This window comes from Nerophis ophidion, linkage group LG10 (assembly GCF_033978795.1).
Source record: "Nerophis ophidion isolate RoL-2023_Sa linkage group LG10, RoL_Noph_v1.0, whole genome shotgun sequence".
Classification (NCBI taxonomy): Eukaryota; Metazoa; Chordata; class Actinopteri; order Syngnathiformes; family Syngnathidae; genus Nerophis; species Nerophis ophidion.
In genome coordinates, this window is record NC_084620.1 from 14,021,975 (window position 1) to 14,047,394 (window position 25,420).

General features: G+C 41.9%; 1 protein-coding gene across 12 annotated transcripts in view; it reads left to right on the forward strand.

Annotated features, from left to right (window-relative positions):
* LOC133560244 (adhesion G protein-coupled receptor L3-like) overlaps window positions 1-25,420 on the forward strand; it is a 422,550-nt gene that overhangs the window by 52,685 nt on the left and 344,445 nt on the right. For all 12 annotated transcript variants that reach the window (XM_061912548.1, XM_061912556.1, XM_061912551.1 and 9 more), the window contains exon 2: window positions 952-1,002. The gene's annotated coding sequence lies outside the window, so the exon portion shown is untranslated. The remainder of the gene's footprint in view (window positions 1-951; window positions 1,003-25,420) is intronic.

Genomic DNA, 25,420 nt, shown 5'->3' on the forward strand with positions numbered 1-25,420 from the left:
TCAAGCGTATTTAAAAAAGCGGTGTTGTGCAGTGCAGGGGGCGTATGATCTTTGACGTAAACAGCTGTGCAACACCTAAACAGTCAGTGCGAAACGTGAGCTTTGACTACTGTTTACTAAATGAGGCAAAATGCCGTAAAAAAAAAGTTAGCGCCTCAAGGCAGCAATAATTCCTTGAACATATTTTGTCATCAAATTACTAGAGTTACTTGAGGAATCTTTTCGCCTGTAATTACACATTACTTTACGCAGTGTTACGCTGGGTTTACTTCACTTGTCTTTACATAATATTTTTCAATAATTTCGTTGTATAAGTACTTACCAATGATTAGCCGAAACATTGGTTTTCCCAAAAATACAGAAAAAGTTTTGAATGGTGCACCAATAATTGACCAGTGATTAGGTTTGGGTACCGATAATCAGTTCCGTAATAGCATTGGTGCCAATGTGATCAGTAGAGATGTAAATCTTGAAACAATTTACGAATCAGGTTGCTGATGCAAGGCCGACATACATGGCCTAAAAAATGTCTTTTTGATTCTTATAAATAACCCTACTCAGTGGCCTAGTGGTTGGAGTGTCCTCCCTGAGATCAATATGTTGTCAATTCAAACCCCGGCCGAGTCATACCAAAGACTATAAAAATGGGACCCATTACCTCCCTTGCTTGGCAATCAGCATCAATGGTTGGAATTGGGGGTTAAATCACCAAAAATTATTCTTGGGCGCGGCACCACTGCTGCTCACTGCTCCCCTCACCTCCCAGCAGGTGAACAAGGAAATGGGTCAAATGCAGAGGACAAATTTCACCACACTTAGTGTGTGTGTGTGTGTGTGTGTGACAATCATTGGTACTTTACCTTCAATGCTTGAACTGCAGTTTGGAGACTGCTACATTTATGACCAAACTCTCCTTTTATTTAACTAATATATTTTGTGCTTTCTTTTTAGGATGGATGCTGACTTCATTATCTGGAATGTGATGCATTCAAGAACACGAGGGTATGTAGTATAAGAGTTTCATTATTGGATGTTTTTTTTTTTTGTCTTCCCAAAAACAAAACAAAGTTCTAGTGCATACTTAAGCTGCATACATAGTGTACATTGCTCCTCTAGCCCTCCACATTTTTATACCTCCCTCTGTTGTTTTTATGACGTCGTATTCAACAGGAAAAAGGCATAAAAAGTTGACACCGGTGGGGGTCCAATATGTGCTGCATCAGCTGTTTTTCATAAGTCGGCGAGGGGCTCGTATTTGTGTTGTGTTTTTAGCGCCCGAGGAATCGCAGTCGACCCGCGTACGCAGGCACATTCCCCGGATAATCCCGTATTAACACACATGAAATCATTTGCATTCCGAGGGCGGTGAATGTTGCTGACGCTGGAGCGATGCTGCTTAGGTGCCAGGTGAAAATAAAAATAAAAAAACACAAAAAAACAAGACTTACAGTTGGTAGTATTCTTTAATAACATTGACAAGTAAGCAATGACAAGGAGGGCTGAATTTTCAGTGCATCCTCCTGTGGTAATGTTAGCGCTACTGCTAATGCTGGATCATTTTAAATATTGGTCAAACCAAAACCAACAATATCAATGCCAAAACTCTTATTTTTTTTCCAGTAAAGACAGGGATGTTGCTTGGGGTCATTGAGTGTTTCAGGCCTTTCAAGCATCAGACACTCTCAATAAGGACCCAGCTTGTGTTCATGTTGCTAAAAATTACCTCTGAATCTCCTCTCCTGATCCAACTTGAGGCAACTTCTGCTCTCTCAGTGGTTCTCCATGATGACTTGGCTCCATGATGACTTGGCTGCAAATCCTCAATGGTACTGGCCTAACTGTGGCTCCTACATTCTTTTACTAACTCGATGTATTTTAAACTCTCATTGGGCGTCCTCCATCCGATCCTTCCACAGGATGGTTAGTTCAAGAAGGACTAGCTGCTTGGAGGCTTCTGAGATCAGCACCATGTCTGGCATTAGTGTTGGTATAGCAACAGTTTCTAAGAATTTGAGCTTCCTGCAGTGTTGCTACAGTAGGAGAGGAGCTGTGGTGGTCCTGGCAGCAAACATTGTTTTCTACCCAACCATTAAAAATAAATGTGTTCTTCTTCACCGAGCAAAGGCACTTGCAGTCACTGATAAAAAAGGCTGAAGTTGTTTGCTGCGGCTTCCAGGACATGATCATGGCGCCAGTGATTGTATCCTTTGTTTCGGGTTTTCGAACACTAACTGATCTCTTCCTGGAGTCTTCACCTTCCCCTAACAGAATAAGTCGTAATGGCTTGGTGACACATCAAGTAACTTATTCGAAGGTACTCAACTTTCTACAGCTCAGCGGAGGACACTTTGTGATCCACCACTTGCTCCCATCTTGTCCAAGCTCCCTGTTGCAGTATTCCAATCATACGACCATACTGCATGCTTGCACCACTTCTTGGATCAATGATCTTCTCTCCTTTTGTCCTTTCCTCTGCCTTGTTGTTGTGTAGCCCAGATCATTCATGGGTCACTGCTCCCACCAGTCCCTCATGTCGTAGCAGTGACTCAGCATCTTCCACTTCTTGTCCTGTCCTCACTCCAATCCAAGCCTGAGCGACCTGTATCAGAATAGTCGCGGTACTGCAGTACTTTCTTGAAATCCTCAATAGTGTGTTTGATAGGGAGTTTGAGCATTTTGGCAACGCTGCGCAGGCTTCAGAGGAACCTGCTGACTCTCTTAAAGCACTCGATTGTGGAGATACAGGAACTCTGTATACTAGGAGAGGCTGGAGGAAGGATGCCATGCTGGTATAGTGACGTCCATAACGAGCTAGGTAGCCCTAGCTTTTCCACTGTGGCTGGCCAAGACTCTGGTTCCAGGTTAGGATGCTTGGTCTTTCAGGGTGCACTTTCCCCAGGCTCTTTGCTGGTTTCTCCGCAATCAGTTTTATTTGGGTGCTGCCAAGTGCAAAGCAAAACTTGTTGGTGATCTTTCCTCTCACTTTGCTGGCTTGAAACTCATGCAAACCAAGGTGATCAGCTAGAACAGTGGTCCTCTTTTTTGCCCCACGGACCGTTTTTTTTTGTTCTCCATTGTTTACATTTTGTTATAATGGCTGTTAAGGCTATAGCACTGTATTGGATCAGGCTTGCTCTTGTTTTTTTTGCATATTTGAAATAAAAATGAAGGAATTATTTCCACTTGTGCCAGATAATAATACAGCAAAAATAAGTGTATGAAAAATACAACTCACTATAACGCTGAATTAGTGGGAGCTCTGGGCCTGTTTCTTTGCAATGAGATGCAGATGGAAATCAGCCTTTGGCTACAATCTGTAACATTTATAATTTATATGTTCATTAATGTGCATTATATCAGGTCACAAAGCTATAACAAATGGCAACTTCCTATAAGGAGCACACTTGCCAACCCTCCTGGATTTTCCGGGAGACTCCCGAAATTCAGCGCCTCTCCCGAAAACCTCCCGGGACAAATTTTCTCCCGAAAATCTCCTGAAATTCAGGCGGAGCTGTAGGCCACGCCCCCTCCAGCTCCAAACGGACCTGAGTGACGTGTCGACAGTCAGTTTTCACATCCGCTTTTCCACAGTATAAAGAGCGAGCCTTTATACTATATATATATATATATATATATATATAAATATATATATATATATATATATATATATATATATATATATATATATACATATATATATATATAAATATATATATATACATATATATATATATATATATATATATATATATATATATATGTATGTATGTTTAATATATATATTAAATATTTGACTCTTAACCACGCCCCCAACCACGCCCCCCCAGCCCCCACCTCCCGAAATCTGACGTCTCAAGGTTGGCAAGTATGAAAAGGAGTGTTATCGTACATCTATAAATAAGCTTATTGGTGTGTCTAGTGGGACAGGCGAAATTTAAGTTGGAGAAAATGCTGTTGTTTATAAATGATTTAATCCTTCTCTGTGGCCCGGTAGAAAATTTGTCACGGACCGGTACCGGTCCCCGGACCGGTGGTTGAGAACCACTCAGCTAGATGACCCACATGCTCCCAGGAACATGAGGTGTTGTTACCGTGAGGTCGGTCATATATATAATTATCTGTACACATTTATAGAATAGAAACTGTTGTAAATAAAATAAACAAATCCACAGACTGATATTTTATTTATTTTTGGTCCCTCGGCTGCTAACTGAGCTAAGTGTGGAGCCGCTCCCCTCTGTTATCAAACGGCATATTTTAGTATACTGAAGAACGAGGCTAAACGTATTGCACATCGAGTAAGAGCAAGCAGGAGCAGGCATGCTGTTTGTTAAGCTAGCCACTTAGTTAGTTTTAAACAATACAAAAAACTAGAAAATTCCCACAGAAATTTTGACGGGCCTGCTATCTGTCCCCCTGGACCCCTGGCCAGAGGTCGCTGAAAGCCGGCATACTTTTAAGATGGTGCCGAGTGACCGAATCTGTGAGTTTTAGCTATGACTGTACACAATGAGCTACAGAGCTAGCCTAAAACATTAGCATCCTATTATTAAAATGCTAACACATAGCATGTGTGCTAACGTTGGCATGCCAACAGTTAGCATGGATGTGCTCACATTGGCATGTTAACAGTTAACAAATATCACATACCAAGGTATATAACTCTGGGGTAAACGGTTGCAAAACTAGCTCAAAAAGTTAACATGCTATCTAGCTAATATTAGCATGCTAACATTGGGCTGATTGGGTGAAACAAAACTCTCGAACTTTGGTAACTTACAGGGAAAACATGCAAACAACACACATAGTCAAACCCAGGACCTCCTCGCTTCTCTCGATGGTGGTTTAATTTTTGTGTTGCTATCGATAAACAGCACTCATCATAAATAAATTAAACAATTCTCTGATCTCACTCATGGATGATCGGTATCAGAATTGCAGCATAAAAAGCCTGATCGGAACACTCCTACTTATAATAATTATAATGATAATAATAATAATAATAATAGTATTATACTATATAAATCTAACATGTATTCATGTATTCAATCATCATTGGTAGATGATATAAAAAATGTATAGCATCTTCAAAAGCGACGTTAAATAACTTTTAAAGAAATAAGAAAAGGATCCATCCATCCATCCATCCATTTTCTACCGCTTATTCCCTTTCGGGGTCGCGGGGGGCGCTGGCGCCTATCTCAGCTACAATCGGGCGGAAGGCGGGGTACACCCTGGACAAGTCGCCACCTCATCGCAGGGCCAACACAGATAGACAGACAACATTCACACTCACATTCACACACTAGGGCCAATTTAGTGTTGCCAAAGGATAATCTTTATAAATTATTTTTTATTATATGTCCTGTGCAACCACTCCGGCAAATCATATTGTTGATGTGCATACTGATATATAGTTTGTTGTACAGGCCTACTCTACAAAAGAGACGTGTGGGATACTTCTGTTAAGTTGCCTTATTTGTATTTGACTTTGTTAAATGGATAGATTTAGTGTTTGGCGCAGTCAGACCGGAGCAGGAGGGGATGGAAAAACAAAAAAAGAGGGGCATAAGACTGAGAGAGACAACGACCAAAAACTAAAACATCAACAGAACTACACCAGCAAATATGATACATACAAATATGATACCAAAAATGATAGCGAACAACCAGTTGTTGAAGTAGATAGTAATAACAAAGAAATCGCAATGAACATTATTACAGTATTAATAGAGCAATGACAACACCAATAGAAATAATAATATTAATAAGAAATAATAATAATACAGTGGGGCAAAAAAGTATTTAGTCAGCCACCGATTGTGCAAGTTCTCCCACTTAAAATGATGACAGAGGTCTGTAATTTTCATCATAGGTACACTTCAACTGTGAGAGACAGAATGTGGAAAAAAATCCAGGAGTTCACATTGTAGGAATTTTTAAGAATTTATTTGTAAATTATGGTGGAAAATAAGTATTTGGTCAACCATTCAAAGCTCTCACTGATGGAAGGAGGTTTTGGCTCAAAATCTCACGATACATGAGATTTACACAGATCAATCGTCCTGTACTCTTAGCAGAAAAACAGCCCCAAAGCATAATGTTTCCACCCCCATGCTTCACAGTAGTTATGGTGTTCTTGGGATGCAACTCAGTATTCTTCTTCCTCCAAACACGACGAGTTGAATTTATACCAAAAAGTTCTATTTTGGTTTCATCGGACCACATGACATTCTCCCAATCCTCTGCTGTATCATCCATGTATCCATTTTGGTATAAACTCAACTCGTCGTGTTTGGAGGAAGAAGAATACTGAGTTGCATCCCAAGAACACCATACCTACTGTGACGCATGGGGGTGGAACATCATGCTTTGGGGCTGTTTTTCTGCTAAGGGGACAGGACTATTGATCCGTGTTAAGGAAAGAATGAATGGGGCCATGTATCGTGAGATTTTGAGCCAAAACCTCCTTCCATCAGTGAGAGCTTTGAATGGTTGACCAAACACTTATTTTTCACCATAATTTACAAATAAATTCTTTAAAATTCCTACAATGTGAATTCCTGTATTTTTTTTCACAGTCTGTCGCTCACAGTTAAAGTGTACCTATGATGAAAATTACAGACCTCTGTCATCATTTTAAGTGGGAGAACTTGCACAATCGGTGGCTGACTAAATACTTTTTTGCCCCTCTGTAATTACCTCTATTGTCGATATTACAATGGCTTCAAATGCAACAATACATACATGTAATGAATATTTGAATCACAAACCAAAAGCAGACAAAAAGGGGGAAAGAAAGAGAAGCCAACTATATTAACCCTATACATTGTTATGGTAAAATAGGTTAAACTTTAGCAGTTCAATCTGGAGAGGGGGACAACGATAATATATGTTTGATGAGGCTTGATTGTATGTTTTAGTGTATGTATTTATGTATATATGTATATACAGTATGTATGTTTGTACAGTGGATGTGCATGTGAATGCATGTATCGTGTGTGTATGGAAATGTGTATGTACCTGTGTACACTATATGAATATGTACTTATGTATGTATGCACTCATTCAGATTTAAAGTATTTTCATCATGGAAGTAAATTGTAAAAAGTGAAGTATCTTCTATTTTCAAGTGCAAGTCGAGGAGTCGTCATGACCAGTATAATGTATTCTGAAAGTTAAAATGAGTATATTACTAACTTTTCAGTCAAATACTGTAGGTCCTAACTTCCTGTAAGTAGCAGTGTTTGGACGTTCAGGCAGTGTGGGTTGAAGAAAGTAGCAACGTGTGCTGCAGTGGTTTCCATACACGCGAGCATTAACGCGTTTATCAGACCATAATGTCTTCTTCTGACATGAAACATTTGCTTGTGTTATCTTAAACTCCCCACTTGTTTTCCTAGCGTCCAGGTGTCTCCAAATCATGCAAAACAGCTCGTTTGAATCCCAAAAAAAGGAGGCCTTTTCAGCCCCCCCGCCATCCCTGATTTAAATCCAAAGCTGGTCGCCTGTCTTCTTTCGTTTCCCGGGTAACGGCTGCCGGCGACGAAGGAAGCGGCTGCCCATCGAGCATCAGAAGGCCTTCTTAAGTGAGCGTCCTTTTCCGACGGCACACGTTGCTTAATGAGGACTTGTATCGACGCATTGATCCGCCACGCAAAACCAAGGTCGTCTTGACAACAGCACCCCGATTAAATTATATTTATTCTTCTGTTGACAAAATGTGCATTCATCTTTCTTTTAAATTTACACTTTTAATTTACATCTGGTACAGGGGTGGGACAAAATCACATTTTGCTTCCTTCAGTGTCAAAGCCCTGTATATAAGGCACTGACATCAAATGTTGGGACTTCCCGGCTCTTTTGCACCTTACGCCCTCTGTTTTTCCATCAAAAAGGGGTACAAGTGTGACAAGTATCAGAGGCATGTGTGTAGCCCCCTTCACTGCCTGTACAAGCACGCCTTTTTTACACCTTTTTGCATGTTGCTGCTGACATTAAATACTGATAGTGATTTTGCATCTTTAGAAGAAGCATCGGCGGGCTTCTGTATGAAAGGCACCTATAAGAAAAGCAGCTTTAATATTCCGTTGAACCAGAGTTGTGTGTGCAGCCACTTTTACTTATTAACTCACCTGTTCTTTAAAAACTGCATCGACAGACAATGACGGGAGACGGCCCCGCTATATTCCTCCTCATGGGTTGGTAGAACTTTCCCTAAAAGTGGCGGAACAATTGTCATGTTGTCCATAGAGGAGGGCATCGTTAACGTTTGAACCGTTTCAAATTATTTGCCACTTTCCAACATTTAACATTTTATTCCAACAAATGTCCTTAGTTTATAGAGCAGTTTACTCATTTTTAGTCATTGACTAAGATTAAATTTAGCATAAATATTTTTTTTATATTCGAGTTTAAACTTTTTCAAATTGAGAAAATAACTATTAAAAGAAAATATTTTGTTTTTTTTTACACATAGAAAATCTTGTTTGCAATATCTCGAAGATGTTTAATTTAAAAGTTGAGAGTTGAATAATGCACGTTTTCAAAAGAAAATACTAATTTACAGCTTAAAAGTCTAGCTAATTTCTAGATATACAAATCTTAAAGGGGAACATTATCACAATTTCAGAAGGGTTAAAACCAATAAAAATCAGTTCCCAGTGGCTTATTTTATTTTTTGAAGTTTTTAAAAAATGTTTTACCCATCATGGAATATCCCGAAAAAACGCTTTAAATTGCCTGATTTTCGCTATCTGTAAATCCACCTGTCCATTTTCCTATGACGTTACTGCGTGATGCCAATACAAACAAACATAGCGCATAGAACAGAAAGATATGGCGACATTAGCTCGGATTCAGACTTGGATTTCAGCGGCTTAAGCGATTCAACAGATTACGCATGTATTCACTCGGATGGTTTGAGAGAGGAGGCAGATAGCGAAAACAAAATTGAAGAACAAACTGAAGCTATTGAGCGAATAGCTATTGAAGCTATGCGGCGATCGCCTTCTAACCAACGATTGCATCTTTTGACCACTGGAGCAACTTAAATCCGTCGATTGGTAAGTGTTTGTTTGGCATTAAATGTGGGTGGAGGGAAAGGCTGGATGCAAATATAGCTACAAATGTACATATAGCTAGCCTAAATAGAATGTTAGCATCGATTAGCTGGCAGTCATGCCATGACCAAATAAGTCTGATTAGCACATAAGTCAATAACCTCAACAAAACTCACCTTTGTGATTTTGTTGACTTTATCGTTGGAAATGCATCTGCTTTGAGTGTCGCAGGAAATCCACACATTCTTGCCATTTCTGCCATGTTAGCATCGATTAGCATGCCGTGCTATTCGATGCACACTCCACACTCCACGTAAGACAACTTGATCGTGTTGTTACACCCTCCGACAACCCACCGACGAGGCATGATGTCTCCAAGGTACGGAAAACAGTCGAAAAAACTGAAAATAACAGAGCTGATTTGACTTGTGTGTAATGCGTTTGAGAAAATGGTGGATTTCTTCCCATTGTAACGTCACGGGTGAAAGGTCATCTCTCCGACAGCGAACAATTGAAAGGCGTTTAAATCGCTAAATTCACCCTTTTAGAGTTCGGAAATCGGTTAAAAAAACATATGGTCTTTTTTCTGCAACATCAAGGTATATATTGACGCTAACATAGGTCTGGTGATAATTCCCCTTTAATTCAAGATTTCTTATGTTGATTTTCTTCATGTTGTAGTTTTCGGTGCTTCCATTGCGAGCCTACTGACAGATTTAAGTTCGAACTATATGCTACTTTGCATTAGACATGGCAACAGATATGTACGAGCATGTACGAGCCAGTCTGCCCCACAACAAGAAGATAGAAAAAAAGGAGGAGCTTATTGACTACAACAGTGCACTCGCGCAGAGCTCTTTGGGTACAACTTTACCATATATGGAGATATCCGCTTACGTCACTATTGGGGAAAAACGTCACAAATTGTGCAAATTCTAAATGGCTCATTTGGAGCAAGTAGGAAGGAAGTCAAGATTATTTTGTAAATATCTTCGCCATTCCTTCATGGTATGATTTCAAACATATGCGGATCCAAAATACACAAAAACAAGTACCAATTAGTAAGAACAGTTAGTTTTGCATTATAAGACCCCTTTAAGTTATTCATTTTTCTCATTTCTTGTTTTGGGCTTGTATTTCGTTTCCTATTTCGTGTTTGTTTCTCAACATTACCCCGATACTTCAGGTGGTCCAAACTGCAGGGGTCTGTCATTTGTTCGTTAGTCGTTCAGGTTCATTCTTTGAGATGTCTTTGACTGGATTTGAGTTATCTTTGAGCGTCCATTGTTGAAATCGTGATCTCTGTATGTTTGCCACTCTTCGCTAGGCGTTACTGCTAACCCTCGACAACCTGTTTTGGTCATGTATTTCTCTGCACTGGTCAGTTGTGTCTCTTTGGGAGTACAAGTACATCCTTTTTTGTTTATTATTACACAGTACTTTATTAATTATTTTTCCCCTTGCACGATCATCCTGTGTTGTGTACATTTACCTTCTCTCTTTTTTTTTTTTTTACTTTGTGTGTTCCAACTATCGTGGGATCACACTCCTCAGCCTTCCCGGTAAGGTTTATTCAGGTGTACTGGAGAGGAGGCTACGTCGGATAGTCGAACCTCGGATTCAGGAGGAACAGTGTGGTTTTCGTCCTGGTCGTGGAACTGTGGACCAGCTCTATACTCTCGGCAGGGTTCTTGAGGGTGCATGGGAGTTTGCCCAACCAGTCTACATGTGCTTTGTGGACTTGGAGAAGGCATTCGACCGTGTCCCTCGGGAAGTCCTGTGGGGAGTGCTCAGAGAGTATGGGGTATCGGACTGTCTTATTGTTGCGGTCCGTTCCCTGTACGATCAGTGCCAGAGCTTGGTCCGCATTGCCGGCAGTAAGTCGAACACATTTCCAGTGAGGGTTGGACTCCGCCAAGGCTGTCCTTTGTCACCGATTCTGTTCATAACTTTTATGGACAGAATTTCTAGGCGCAGTCAAGGCGTTGAGGGGTTCCGGTTTGGTAACCGCAGGATCAGGTCTCTGCTTTTTGCAGATGATGTGGTCCTGATGGCTTCATCTGACCGGGATCTTCAGCTCTCGCTGGATCGGTTCGCAGCCGAGTGTGAAGCGACCGGAATGAGAATCAGCACCTCCAAGTCCGAGTCCATGGTTCTCACCCGGAAAAGGGTGGAGTGCCATCTCCGGGTTGGGGAGGAGACCCTGCCCCAAGTGGAGGAGTTCAAGTACCTAGGAGTCTTGTTCACGAGTGAGGGAAGAGTGGATCGTGAGATCGACAGGCGGATCGGTGCGGCGTCATCAGTAATGCGGACGTTGTACCGGTCCGTTGTGGTGAAGAAGGAGCTGAGCCGGAAGGCAAAGCTCTCAATTTACCGGTCGATCTACGTTCCCATCCTCACCTATGGTCATGAGCTTTGGGTCATGACCGAAAGGATAAGATCACGGGTACAAGCGGCCGAAATGAGTTTCCTCCGCCGTGTGGCGGGGCTCTCCCTTAGAGATAGGGTGAGAAGCTCTGCCATCCGGGAGGAGCTCAAAGTAAAGCCGCTGCTCCTCCACATCGAGAGGAGCCAGATGAGGTGGTTCAGGCATCTGGTCAGGATGCCACCCGAACGCCTCCCTAGGGAGGTGCTTAGGGCACGTCCAACCGGTAGGAGGCCACGGGGAAGACCCAGGACACGTTGGGAAGACTATGTCTCCCGGCTGGCCTGGGAACGCCTCGGGATCCCCCGGGAAGAGCTAGACGAAGTGGCTGGGGAGAGGGAAGTCTGGGTTTCCCTGCTTAGGCTGTTGCCCCCGCGACCCGACCTCGGATGAGCGGAAGATGATTGATGGTTTGCCACTTGGCATTTCCCTTTAATTTAAGAGTTGATTGATCGTAACTGCTGCCATGTCCGAGCATCCTGGGGTAGCGCTCAACAATAACCATGACCAACCATAACAATGTGTGTATTTAAGGCAGGGGTGTCCGAAGTGCGGCCCGCAGCTAATTGTTTACCAGCCCGCCACACATTCTGGAAATGCTATTGTAAAAATAAAAAAAAGTGGTGAAATCTAACTAAAAAAAGTTGCAATGTTGACACAACGCTGCGATGCAGGCTGTTTTTTTTTTTTTCTTTTGTCCATCTTTATTTTATTTTGTTTGCCATTGCTAAAAATTTTAAAAGAAAATCAATGTTATAATGAATTATTGACCTACTCAATGCTCCAATTATTTCAAATATTTTTATGTGTAAAATATTGCATATATTTTGTGTTTGCCATACAAAAACATCAGCATTTTCTTTGACAAAAGAGCATAAAACAAACAAAATCATAGTTCAAACTTAAAATGGACAGATATATCTGAAGTTGATCTCGTAACTTTAGTGTTGAAAGTAAAAAAAAAAACAAATAAAATGTATCACTTTATGAGTGGGGCACTTTTTGAATCCCAAACATATTTAATGGGATTTTATTTATCTTTTTACCGTGATTACTCAAAAATACTAATTAATTAAAATCAATGGTGTCCTGCATTATTGATCTCTTTAAGGCTCTAATTTCTTCACATTAACATTGCTTTCTGAATGTTTTCGGCAGTGGAGAAAATACTGCCTATTTCAGTTTTATTATAAAAACAAAGTTGTCTTTGACAGAAAAGGCTTAAAACCTTTTTTGTTTTTGTTTTTTACTTTTTATCAACCTGAGGTTAATATACTGTAAAGATTTACTGTAAGCGTTAAATAAAATAAATAGATAATAATTTCACTTGTTTTTAACATTTTATTGACTTAGACCAGGGGTCACCAACATGGTAGCCCGTAGGGACCAGATGAATAGCCCGCTGGCCTGTTCTAAAAATAGCTCGAATAGCAGCACTTATCAGTGAGCTGCCTCTATTTTCTAAATTGTATTTATTTCCTAGCAAGCTGGTCTCGCTTTGTTTGACATTTTTAATTCTAGGAGAGACAAAACTCAAATAGAATTTGAAATTCCAAGAAAATATTTTAAAGACTTGGTCTTCACTTGTTTAAATAAATTCTTTTTTTTTTTTTAACTTTGCTTCTTATAATTTTCAGAAAGATAATTTTAGAGAAAAAATACAACCTTAAAAATGATTTTAGGATTTTTAAACACATATACCTTTTTACCTTTTAAATTCCTTCCTCTTCTTTCCTGACAATTTAAATCAATGTTCAAGTAAATTGATTTTTTTTATTGTAAAGAATAATCAAATTTTTTACATTTAATTCTTCATTTTAGCTTCTGTTTTTTCGACGAAGAATATTTGTGAAATATTTCTTCAAACTTAATAATAATAATAATAATAATAACTTAGATATGTATCGCGCCTTTCTAAACACTCAAAGCGCTTGCAGTTACTATGATTAAAATTCAAAAAAATTATTTTGGCAAATCTAGAAAATCTGTAGAACCAAATTTAAATCTTATTTCAAAGTCTTTTGAATTTCATTTAAAATATTTGTTCTGAAAATTCTAGAAGAAATAATGATTTGGCTTAGTTAGAAATATAGCTTGGTCCAATGTGTTATTTATTATAACAAAGTGCTGATTGGATTTTAACCTGTTTAAAACATGTCATCAAAATTCTAAAATTAATCTTAATCAGGAAAAATTAGTAATGATGTTCCATAAATTTTGTTTTTTTTATTTTTTCAAAAAGATTCGAATTAGCTAGTTTTTGTCTTCATTTTTTTCGGTTGTATTTTGAATTTTAAAGAGTCGAAATCCAAGATAAACTATGTTTCAAAATTAAATTTTCATTTTTTTCGTGTTTTCTCCTCTTTTAAAAAGTCAAGTTAAGTGTTTTTTTTATCATTTATTCCCTACAAAAAACCTTCCGTAAAAGGAAAAAAAATGTACGAAGGAATGACAGACAGAAATACCCATTTTTTTAATATATATAGATTTATTTATCAAAGGTAAATTGAGCAAATTGGCTATTTTTGGCAATTTATTTAAGTGTTTATCAAACTGGTAGCCCTTCGCATTAATCAGTACCCAAGAAGTAGCTCTTGGTTTCAAAAAAGTTGGTGACCCCTGACTTAGACCTTCATGGCCCCCATATATTTTGTAATGGTTTGAAAATGAAAAATATCAAAATGACCCTCGCATGCTTTAATTTTTCCGTGTGCGGCCCTCAGTGGAAAAAGTTTGGACACCCCTGCTGTAAAGATTTACTGTAAGCGTTAAATAAAATAAATAAATAATAATTTGACTTGTTTTAAACATTTTATTGACTTAGACCTTTATGGTCCCCGGGAGCCCTAAAAGCAAAAAAAAAGGAAAATAATTTATATATTTTGTAATGGTTTGAAAATAAATAAATGATAAATGGGTTGTACTTGTATAGCGCTTTTCTATCTTCAAGGTACTCAAAGCGCTTTGACACTACTTCCACATTTACCCATTCACACACACATTCACACACTGATGGAGGGAGCTAACCAGCACCCATCAGGAGCAAGGGTGAAGTGTCTTGCTCAGGACACTACAGACGTGACGAAGTTGGTACTAGGTGGGGATTGAACCAGGGACCCTCGGGTTGTGCACGGCCACTCTCCCACTGCGCCACGCCGTCCCCAAATGAAAAATATCAAAATGGCCCCCGCATGCTTTGATTTTTCCGTGTGCGGCCCTCAGTGGAAAAAGTTTGGACAACCTTGATTTAGGGCTGGGCGATATTGGCTTTTATTAATATCTCTGTATTTTTATGCCATATCGCGATATACGATATATATCTCGATATTTCGCCTTAGCTTTGAATGAACACCTGATGCATATAACCACAGCAGTATGATGATTCTATGTGTCTACATTAAAACATTCGTCTTCATGCTGCATTAATATATGCTCATTTTAAACTTTCATGCCGAGGGATATCACAACTAAGTCAATTGACCAAAACTGTATTTATTAAATACTCTTCATTCAAATGAGTAGTGCTGCTACCTTTTGTAGCAACACTTCTAATGCATACTTTACATATTGCTGTTGTCTGCTGAATATCTTCCCGCTTGAAGCCAAACCACCGCCAGATGATGGACCCCCTGCTGTTTTTTGGGGCATCAATTGTTCGTCCTCCATTTGTTATCAGTTTCCCACCTTCTCTCTCTTGTAATGTCACTCGTTCCGCTTGCACGACCTGCTTAAGCTAATGTTAGCCATGCTGTGTACCTCTCTGCTCGGCGAGAGCGTATGACGCTACACGCGCGACAGTATGTGTTGTATGTAAGAAGGTGGGCTTGTTTTACGTCTCTGTGGGGAGGAGAGATGAGAAGGAGTGAGAAACGCCTGTTAATATCACTCCATGAGAATCACTTCACCTGCCCTACTCTGTATAAAAGGCACCAGCATTAAATGGGTGGGGAGGGGTCGTTGAAGCTATTTTCCACCTACCTTCACGGACAGTATTAGAGCTGGAAAAGAGGCAGGGCAGTCTGTGTGTCCGGATGTGATGCCTTAGTTTTGCAGCAATCTAAAAGTGCCCTTTCATGACCCATCATCATCCTCAAGCTACTTTTTACACCCCCGCAATAAGCCAATTTCCATATGTCCTCCTCTGCATGCAATTCCCCGCTCTCGAGCCATAAAAAACAACTACCTGCGGAAATTATTGATTTGCATCCGCGTTAGAGAGCACCCGGTGTAAGGACCCCAAAGGTGCCATCATCGCGTCTATTTTTGTTTTGTTTATATTTTAACTACAGTGGCTCTAAAAACAAAAGGCTCGCCACAATCTGCTTCTCTGAGTTTTATTTACATCCCCAGCCTGGTAATAAAAAGCACAATTTATGGCATAGTTTTTAATTAGAAATAATGTCTTGTAGAGTTTACGTGACGAATTGTTTAATCAATATATAGAGCGAGGCGGGGCATTGTAGCGCCTGCCCCTCCCCCCCACATGACCAACATGAGTAGTAGCCTAACTTTGCCTTGTTGAAGAAGTGTGCAGTGCTGTTTTCCTTTCATCCGTCATCACTTCAGAGGGAATCCAGCGGCTCTTAGTGTGTTTAAGCAAATAAGCAAGAAAATATAAAAGCCCTTCTGTGCTGGTTTTGAGTAGGAACGAGATTGCGACCTCAAGAGGGACAATAGAAAATGGATGCATGACAAAAAAACGTTTTATTTTTTTTATCTTTGGTGCAGAATACTCGCAGACGATAGGATTATGGTGCTTGAAGTTCAATGACGGGACTCTTATTGTGAAGTGTCACAGGGTCTTAACTCTTGGGTCCTGATTCGTGCGTTTTGTCTGGTAAGGATTCAGGAAGATTAATGGCCCCCAAAATAGGTTTAGCGCAGGGGTCGGCAACCCGAAATGTTCAAAGAGCCATATTGGACTAAAAATACAAAAAACAAATCCGTCTGGAGCCACAAAAATTGAAAGGCCGTATATACCTTCGCAGTTTTTTTCATAGTTTGGCCGGGGTGCGACATGTGAAATTATTTAACACATTACCGTAAAATATCAAATAATATTTATCTCATTCGCGTAAGAGACGAAGAAAATGTCAGCAATCGTCACACACACGTCAGCCAATAAGAATTCGGCGGGGGAGACTCATGGCAGAAGTGCATTGTGGGTCATGGAATGCTTACTGCTATATGCTACTGCCGTAGCGATTAAAATGGATCATTTCATCGTTGGCGGTAACTTATAAAAACTGAGAAGGGCTGAACAAAAATAGCACCAAAAAGAAAATCATGTACTGCAGATTACACAATATTAAATAATATTATTTATCTCATTTGCGGAAGAGATGAAGAAAATGTCAGCAATCGTCACACACAAGTCAGCAATCGTCACATACACGTCAACCAATAAGAATTCAGCGGGAAAGGGTCATGGCAGAAGTGAATTGCTATATGCTATATGCTACTGCCGTAGCGATTAGAATGGATCATTTCATCGTTGGCGGTAACTTATAAAAACTGAAAAGGGCTGAACAAAAATGGCACCGAAAAGGAAATCATGTACTACAGATTACACAAAATCAAATAATACTATTTATCTCATTCGCGGAAGAGATGAAGAAAATGTCAGCAATCGTCACATACACGTCAACCAATAAGAATTCGGCGGGGTAGGGTCATGGCAGAAGTGCATTGTGGGTCATGGAATGCTAACTGCTATATGCTACTGCTGTAGCTATTAAAATAGATCATTTCATCGTTGGCGGTAACTTATAAAAACTGAGAAGGGCTGAACAAAAATGGCACCAAAAAGGAAATCATGTACTGCAGATTACACAATATCAAATATTATTTATCTCATTCGCGTAAAAGATGAAGAAAATGTCAGCAATCGTCACATACACGTCAACCAATAAGAATTCGGCGGGGTAGGGTCATGGCAGAAGTGCATTGTGGGTCATGGAATGCTAACTGCTATATGCTACTGCCGTAGCTATTAAAATAGATCATTTCATCGTTGGCGGTAACTTATAAAAACTGAGAAGGGCTGAACAAAAATGGCACCAAAAAGGAAATCATGTACTGCAGATTACACAATATCAAATATTGTTTATCTCATTCGCGTAAAAGATGAAGAAAATGTCAGCAATCGTCACACACACGTCAGCAATCGTCACATACACGTTAACCAATAAGAATTCGGCGGGGTAGGGGCATGGCAGAAGTGCATTGTGGGTCATGGAATGCTAACTGCTATATGCTACTGCCGTAGCTATTAAAATAGATCATTTCATAGTTGGTGGTTACTCATAAAAACTGAGAAGGGCTGAACCAAAATGGCACCGCAAAGGAAATCATGTACTGCAGATTACAAGCTGGGCGTAGTGAAATATGCAGCAGAAAACGACAAGAAGAAGCGGCGCATACCTTTTGGAGTTGGCAGAGTTGTTTAATAGCGACATCGAGGAAGAAGATTTCATCGGATTTATCGATTAGGAGTGACAGATTTTTTGGTAAACGCCGCCCCCTATATGTTATAGGGGGCGGCGTGGCGAAGTTGGTAGAGTAGCTGTGCCAGCAATCTGAGGGTCACTGGTTCAATCCCCACCTTCTACCATCCTAGTCACGTCCGTTGTGTCCTTGGGCAAGACACTTCACCCTTGCTCCTGATGGGTCCTGGTGAATGCCTTGCATGGCAGCTCCCGTCATCAGTGTGTGAATGTGTGTGTGAATGGGCGAATGTGGAAATACTGTCAAAGCGCTTTGGGCTCCTTAAAAAAAAAAGGGGTAAAAAAGCACTATACAAATACAACCCATTTACCATAGTTATTTGAATGACTCTTACCATAATATGTTACGTTAACATACCAGGCACCTTCTCAGTTGGTTATTTATGCGTCATATAACGTACACTTATTCAGCCTGTTGTTCACTATTCTTTATCTATTTTAAATTGCCTTTCAAATGTCTATTCTTGGTGTTGGATTTTATCAAATAAATTTCCCCCAAAAATGCGACTTATACTCCAGTGCGACGTTAATATGTTTTTTTCCTTCTTTATATGCATTTTCGGCCGGTGCAACGTATACTATGGAGCGACTTATAATCAGAAAAACACGGTAAGTCTTATAATGAAGGCAACGCATGACGTAAGTGTATATATTAGCTATAATAGCCTACTATCAAAATGACGATATGTCACAGGCTGAAGCAAATCTTCGTTGATAGAAATGTTGAAATGTAATATTTATCCTCCACGTTTTTACAACATTAGAACCCATTAGTAAATCAGAGGCTACTCAGAAGGTGAGATACCTCATGGAAATCACTGTCTTTTAATGGCAAAAGGTTTAGATGTGTGTCAAATAAAAGAAAACGGCAGACTGGCTTCTTTTAATATATTTATTACAATCTTTGGCAAGCTAAGTAATGTTTGCTCTGGTCTGGAACAACATGGCACATAAACAACTATCTGAAATGCAGCCAATATTACATACAGATGATGTGTCTTGAAATAAAGAAAAAACAGAATTATATAGAAAAAGGATACACGTAAAGGATATTAAATGAGCTCAAACGTACCTACACTTGAGGCATAATGATACAATGTGTACATACAGCTGGCCTAAATAGCATGTTAGCATTGATTAGCTTGCAGTCATGCACTGACCAAATATGTCTGATCAGCACTCCAACAAGTCAATAACATCAACAAAGCTCACCTTTGTGCATTCACGCACAGCATAAAACGTTTGTTGGACAAAATGAGACAAAGGAGTGGAAGATTTCACATGTATACAAACTGTTGCGTCGCAGTCCACACTACGGTGAGTTCAAGAACCGCCCAAATTAGTAGGACAACACGATGTTCACCAAATACTCTCATCAGTGAAGCACACACACAAACATATTAAACAATGGGCTTTCTAACACATGGGAAAGTTTGTGTCATGTTTGTCTGCAAACAAAACGCATACTAAAATAAAAAAAATATTTTCCCCCCACCTTTTTTACATTTTCAATCCTTTTAAAAAAAAAATGCTCCAGGGAGCCACTAGGGCGGCACTAAGGAGCCATATGCCAGTGTTTTTCAACCTTTTCTGTGCCAAGGCACATTTCTTTCATTGAAAAAATTCTGAGGCACACCACCAGCAGAAAACATAAAAAAATGAAACTCAGTAGCCGATATTTACAATAAAAAGTTGTGTTCGCAATTATTGGATGTGACATTAAACCATAACCAAGCATGCATCAATATAGCTCTTGTCTCAAAGTAGGTGTACTGTCACCATCTGTCACATCACGCCATGACCTATTTTGAGTTTTTTGGTGTTTTCCTGTGTGTAGTGTTTTTTTTTTTCTTGTCTTGCACTCTTTTTTTTTGGTGGCTTCTCCTCTTTTGTTTGTATTTTCCTGTAGCAGTTTCATGTCTTCCTTGAATGCTATTCTCTGCACCTGCTTTGTTTTCCCAATCAAGAATATTTGAATTGTGTGGACGCTATCCTTCTTTGTGGCGACATTGTTTATTGTCATGTCATGTACGGGATGTACTTTGTGGACGCTGTCAGCTCCACACGCTGTAAGTCTTTGCTGTCGTCCGGCATTCTGTTTTTGTTTAATTTGCAATCAGTTGAGTTTTAGTTTTGTTTTGTTTCAATACCTTTTCTTAGTGGCACTTAACATTTTGTTTATTTTTGGATTAAGTATTAGATACCTTTTTTTACCTGCACGCAGTTGAGTTTTAGTTTAGTTTTGCTTCAATGCCTTTTCTTTGCGGCACTTAACTTTTTTGTTTATTTTTGGATTACGTATTAGATACCTTTTTTTTACCTGCATGCTGCCTCTTGCATATTGTGATCACGACAAACCATGTTCTCGACATCTACAAAGCAATTAGCTACCTGCTGCCACCTGCTGATATGGAAGAGAATAACACGGTTACTCTGTCGAGCTCTACACAGCACCGACACGCAACAATGGCACATTTGTGGATTATAACTGCTGGTTTGCAAAAATTATTTTTAACCCAATTAGGTGAAATTACATAATCTCCCACGGCACACCAGACTCTATCTCACGGTACACTAGTGTGCTGTGGCACAGTGGTTGAAAAACACCGCCGTATGCGGCCCGAGAGCTGCTGGTCGCTGATCCCCGGTCTGGCGTAACGGTTTGCTTTGACATGGCTCAAGAGAAAGGGTATGAAATCAGCTCTGTTTGCACAGAAAATATTATCCCGTGGAATGTTGGCGAAGTTAATCATTGAAAACAACGCAATCAATGTTCCCTGATGTTCTTGGTTGTAGTGCATGCTGAGGGTGTTTGATTGGTTTTAGGTCGGGGTTCCAAACACCTCTGGGATAAACCACAGCGAATGTGTCGATCTCGCTCCCTTCCTCTCGTTCAAGTGTTTTTTCTTTCAAAGTCCACCGCGACTGCTAACACCTGGATTTAAAGGCTTCACGTGCGACAACAGGAGAAAATCTGCCAGTATTTCTGTCTTATTTTGTCCGCGCCACCTGCAGCATCGCCGTCTGCTGCAAGTACAACAACATAAAAAAAAGGAATTGTTCTCGGCGGCAATCCCGCCGCATTCCTATCAGGACCGTGTTTTGACAGCGTCGACAGAGCATGTAGACATTAACCACGGCAATACAAAAGCCAGCAGCGGTGACTAAATGTTTGCTAGGGGGAGATCAGGCGTTGCAACACCTACATTCTGCGGGAATACGCTCTTTTCTTTCCGGGGAGGGAATTAGGGGATGAATGAACAAGACAGACATGAGTAACCCTGCTGGCATAGAGTGCTTATCTAGACGGCTTAGGTTGCACAAAGGAGGAAGATAAGCTAAGACACACTAGAAAAAGATGGAGTGAATAGTTAATTATTGACTACACCACAGCTATTCTTGTGCTTTATTTTCATACCCTCACTATTGCTGTTTTTAAATAATTTTCAACAATGTATATTAGTGCAGTCAAATGATTATTTGTTTAAATCGGATTAATCACACTTTTGAATTTGAAATAATCACGTTAGAATGGACCAGGGTTTCTTAACCTTTTTTAACTTGAGGCCCAACCATTCCACTACACCAGGGCCCAGGGGTCCACTCAAATATTAACACTGAATAAGTAATTTTAATTTTGATTTTAAACTCATTCAATGGTTATATCTAACCTACTGTACTTACAGTTGAGCAAGATGCACTTTGTCAAATGATATGAAGCTATGTGGTAATGACAAAGATCACTACCAAGGCTCAGGTCAGGCTGGTTACAAAAATAAACACTAATCAAATATGCTGAAAAAGAAGAGACTCATGAAAACTGGTGAAAAATGTACTTACAATTAAAAAGTGCTAATATAAATACAGTGGGGCAAAAAAGTATTTAGTCAGCCACCGATTGTGCAAGTTCTCCCACTTAAAATGATGACAGAGGTCTGTAATTTTCATCATAGGTACACTTCAACTGTGAGAGACAGAATGTGAAAAAAAAATCCAGGAATTCACATTGTAGGAATTTTTAAGAATTTATTTGAAAATTATGGTGGAAAATAAGTATTTGGTCAACCATTCAAAGCTCTCACTGATGGAAGGAGGTTTCGGCTCAAAATCTCATGATACATGGCCCCATTCATTCTTTCCTTAACACGGATCAATCGTCCTGTTCCCTTAACAGAAAAACAGCCCCAAAGCATGATGTTTCCACCCACATGCTTCACAGTAGGTATGGTGTTCTTGGGATGCAACTCAGTATCCTTCTTCCTCCAAACACGACGAGTTGATTTTGTACCAAAATGGATACAAGGATCTCCTCTCTGAGCTGCAACCTTATCGTGGTAGAGGAGTTTGCGTGTCCCAATGATCCTAGGAGCTATGTTGTCCGGGGGCATAAAGCCCCCTGGTAGGGTCTCCCAAGGCAAACAGGTTCTAGGTGAGGGATCAGACAAAGAGCAGCTCGAAGACCTTTATGAAGAAGAAAAATCATGGACCCAGATTTCCCTCGCCCGGACGCGGGTCACCGGGGCCCCCCCTCTGGAGCCAGGCCCGAAGGTGGGGCACGATGGCGAGCGCCTGGTGGCCGGGCCTGTTCCCATGGGGCCCGGCCGGGCACAGCCCGAAGAGGCAACGTGGGTCACCCCTCCAATGGGCTCACCACCCATAGCAGGGGCCATAGAGGTCGGGTGCAATGTGAGCTGGGCGACGGCCGAAGGCAGGGCACTTGGCGGTCCGATCCTCGGCTACAGAAGCTAGCTCTTGGGACGTCACCTCACTGGGGGGGAAAGAGCCTGAGCTAGTGCGCGAAGTCGAGAAATTCCGGCTGGATATAGTCGGACTCACTTCGACGCACAGCAAGGGCTCTGGAACCACTTCTCTCGAGAGGGATTGGATCCTCTTCCACTCTGGCGTTGCCGGCAGTGAGAGGCGACGGGCTGGGGTGGCAATTCTGGTTGCCCCCCGGCTCAAAGCCTGTACGTTGGAGTTCAACCCGGTGGACGAAAGGGTAGCCTCCCTCTGCCTTCGGGTGGGGGGACGGGTCCTGACTGTTGTTTGTGCTTACGCACCAAACAGCAGTTCAGAGTACCCGCCCTTTTTGGGAACACTCGAGGGAGTACTGGAAAGTGCTCCCCCGGGTGATTCCCTTGTCCTACTGGGAGACTTCAACGCTCACGTTGGCAGCGACAGTGAAACCTGGAGAGGCGTGATTGGGAAGAATGGCCGCCCGGATCTGAACCCGAGTGGTGTTTTGTTATTGGACTTTTGTGCTCGTCACAGTTTGTCCATAACAAACACCATGTTCAAACATAAGGGTGTCCATGTGTGCACTTGGCACCAGGACACCCTAGGCCGCAGTTCCATGATCGACTTTGTAGTTGTGTCATCGGATTTGCGGCCTCATGTTTTGGACACTCGGGTGAAGAGAGGGGCGGAGCTTTCTACCGATCACCACCTGGTGGTGAGTTGGCTGCGATGGTGGGGGAGGATGCCGGACAGACCTGGGAGGCCCAAACGCATTGTGAGGGTCTGCTGGGAACGTCTGGCAGAGTCTCCTGTCAGACAAAGTTTCAATTCCCACCTCCGGAAGAACTTTGAACATGTCACGAGGGAGGTGCTGGACATTGAGTCCGAGTGGACCATGTTCCGCACCTCTATTGTCGAGGCGGCAGATCGGAGCTGTAGCCGCAAGGTAGTTGGTGCCTGTCGGAGCGGCAATCCTAAAACCCCTTGGTGGACACCAGCGGTGAGGGATGCCGTCAAGCTGAAGAAGGAGTCCTATCGGGTCCTTTTGGCTCATAGGACTCCGGAGGCAGTGGACAGGTACCGACAGGCCAAGAGGTGTGCAGCTTCAGCGGTCGCGGAGGAAAAAACTGGGACATGGGAGGAGTTCGGGGAAGCCATGGAAAACGACTTCCGGACGGCTTCGAAGCGATTCTGGACCACCATACGCCGCCTCAGGAAGGGGAAGCAGTGCACTATCAACACCGTGTATGGTGCGGATGGTGTTCTGCTGACCTCAACTGCGGATGTTGTGGATAGGTGGAAGGAATACTTCGAAGACCTCCTCAATCCCACCAACACGTCTTCCTATGAGGAAGCAGTGCCTGGGGAATCTGTGGTGGACTCTCCTATTTCTGGGGCTGAGGTCGCTGAGGTAGTTAAAAAGCTCCTCGGTAGCAAGGCCCCAGGGGTGGACGAGATCCGCCCGGAGTTCCTTAAGGCTCTGGATGCTGTGGGGCTGTCTTGGTTGACAAGACTCTGCAGCATCGCGTGGACATCGGGGGCGGTACCTCTGGATTGGCAGACCGGGGTGGTGGTTCCTCTCTTTAAGAAGGGGGACCGGAGGGTGTGTTCCAACTATCGTGGGATCACACTCCTCAGCCTTCCCGGTAAGGTTTATTCAGGTGTACTGGAGAGGAGGCTACGTCGGATAGTCGAACCTCGGATTCAGGAGGAACAGTGTGGTTTTCGTCCTGGTTGTGGAACTGTGGACCAGCTCTATACTCTCGGCAGGGTTCTTGAGGGTGCATGGGAGTTTGCCCAACCAGTCTACATGTGCTTTGTGGACTTGGAGAAGGCATTCGACCGTGTCCCTCGGGAAGTCCTGTGGGGAGTGCTCAGAGAGTATGGGGTATCGGACTGTCTTATTGTGGCGGTCCGTTCCCTGTACGATCAGTGCCAGAGCTTGGTCCGCATTGCCGGCAGTAAGTCGAACACATTTCCAGTGAGGGTTGGACTCCGCCAAGGCTGTCCTTTGTCACCGATTCTGTTCATAACTTTTATGGACAGAATTTCTAGGCGCAGTCAAGGCGTTGAGGGGTTCCGGTTTGGTAACCGCAGGATTAGGTCTCTGCTTTTTGCAGATGATGTGGTCCTGATGGCTTCATCTGACCGGGATCTTCAGCTCTCGCTGGATCGGTTCGCAGCCGAGTGTGAAGCGACCGGAATGAGAATCAGCACCTCCAAGTCCGAGTCCATGGTTCTCGCCCGGAAAAGGGTGGAGTGCCATCTCCGGGTTGGGGAGGAGACCCTGCCCCAGGTGGAGGAGTTCAAGTACCTAGGAGTCTTGTTCACGAGTGAGGGAAGAGTGGATCGTGAGATCGACGTGCGGCGTCTTCAGTAATGCGGACGTTGTACCGATCCGTTGTGGTGAAGAAGGAGCTGAGCCGGAAGGCAAAGCTCTCAATTTACCGGTCGATCTACGTTCCCATCCTCACCTATGGTCAGAGCTTTGGGTCATGACCGAAAGGATAAGATCACGGGTACAAGCGGCCGAAATGAGTTTCCTCCGCCGGGTGGCGGGGCTCTCCCTAAGAGATAGGGTGAGAAGCTCTGCCATCCGGGAGGAACTCAAAGTAAAGCCGCTGCTCCTTCACATCGAGAGGAGCCAGATGAGGTGGTTCGGGCATCTGGTCAGAATGCCACCCGAACGC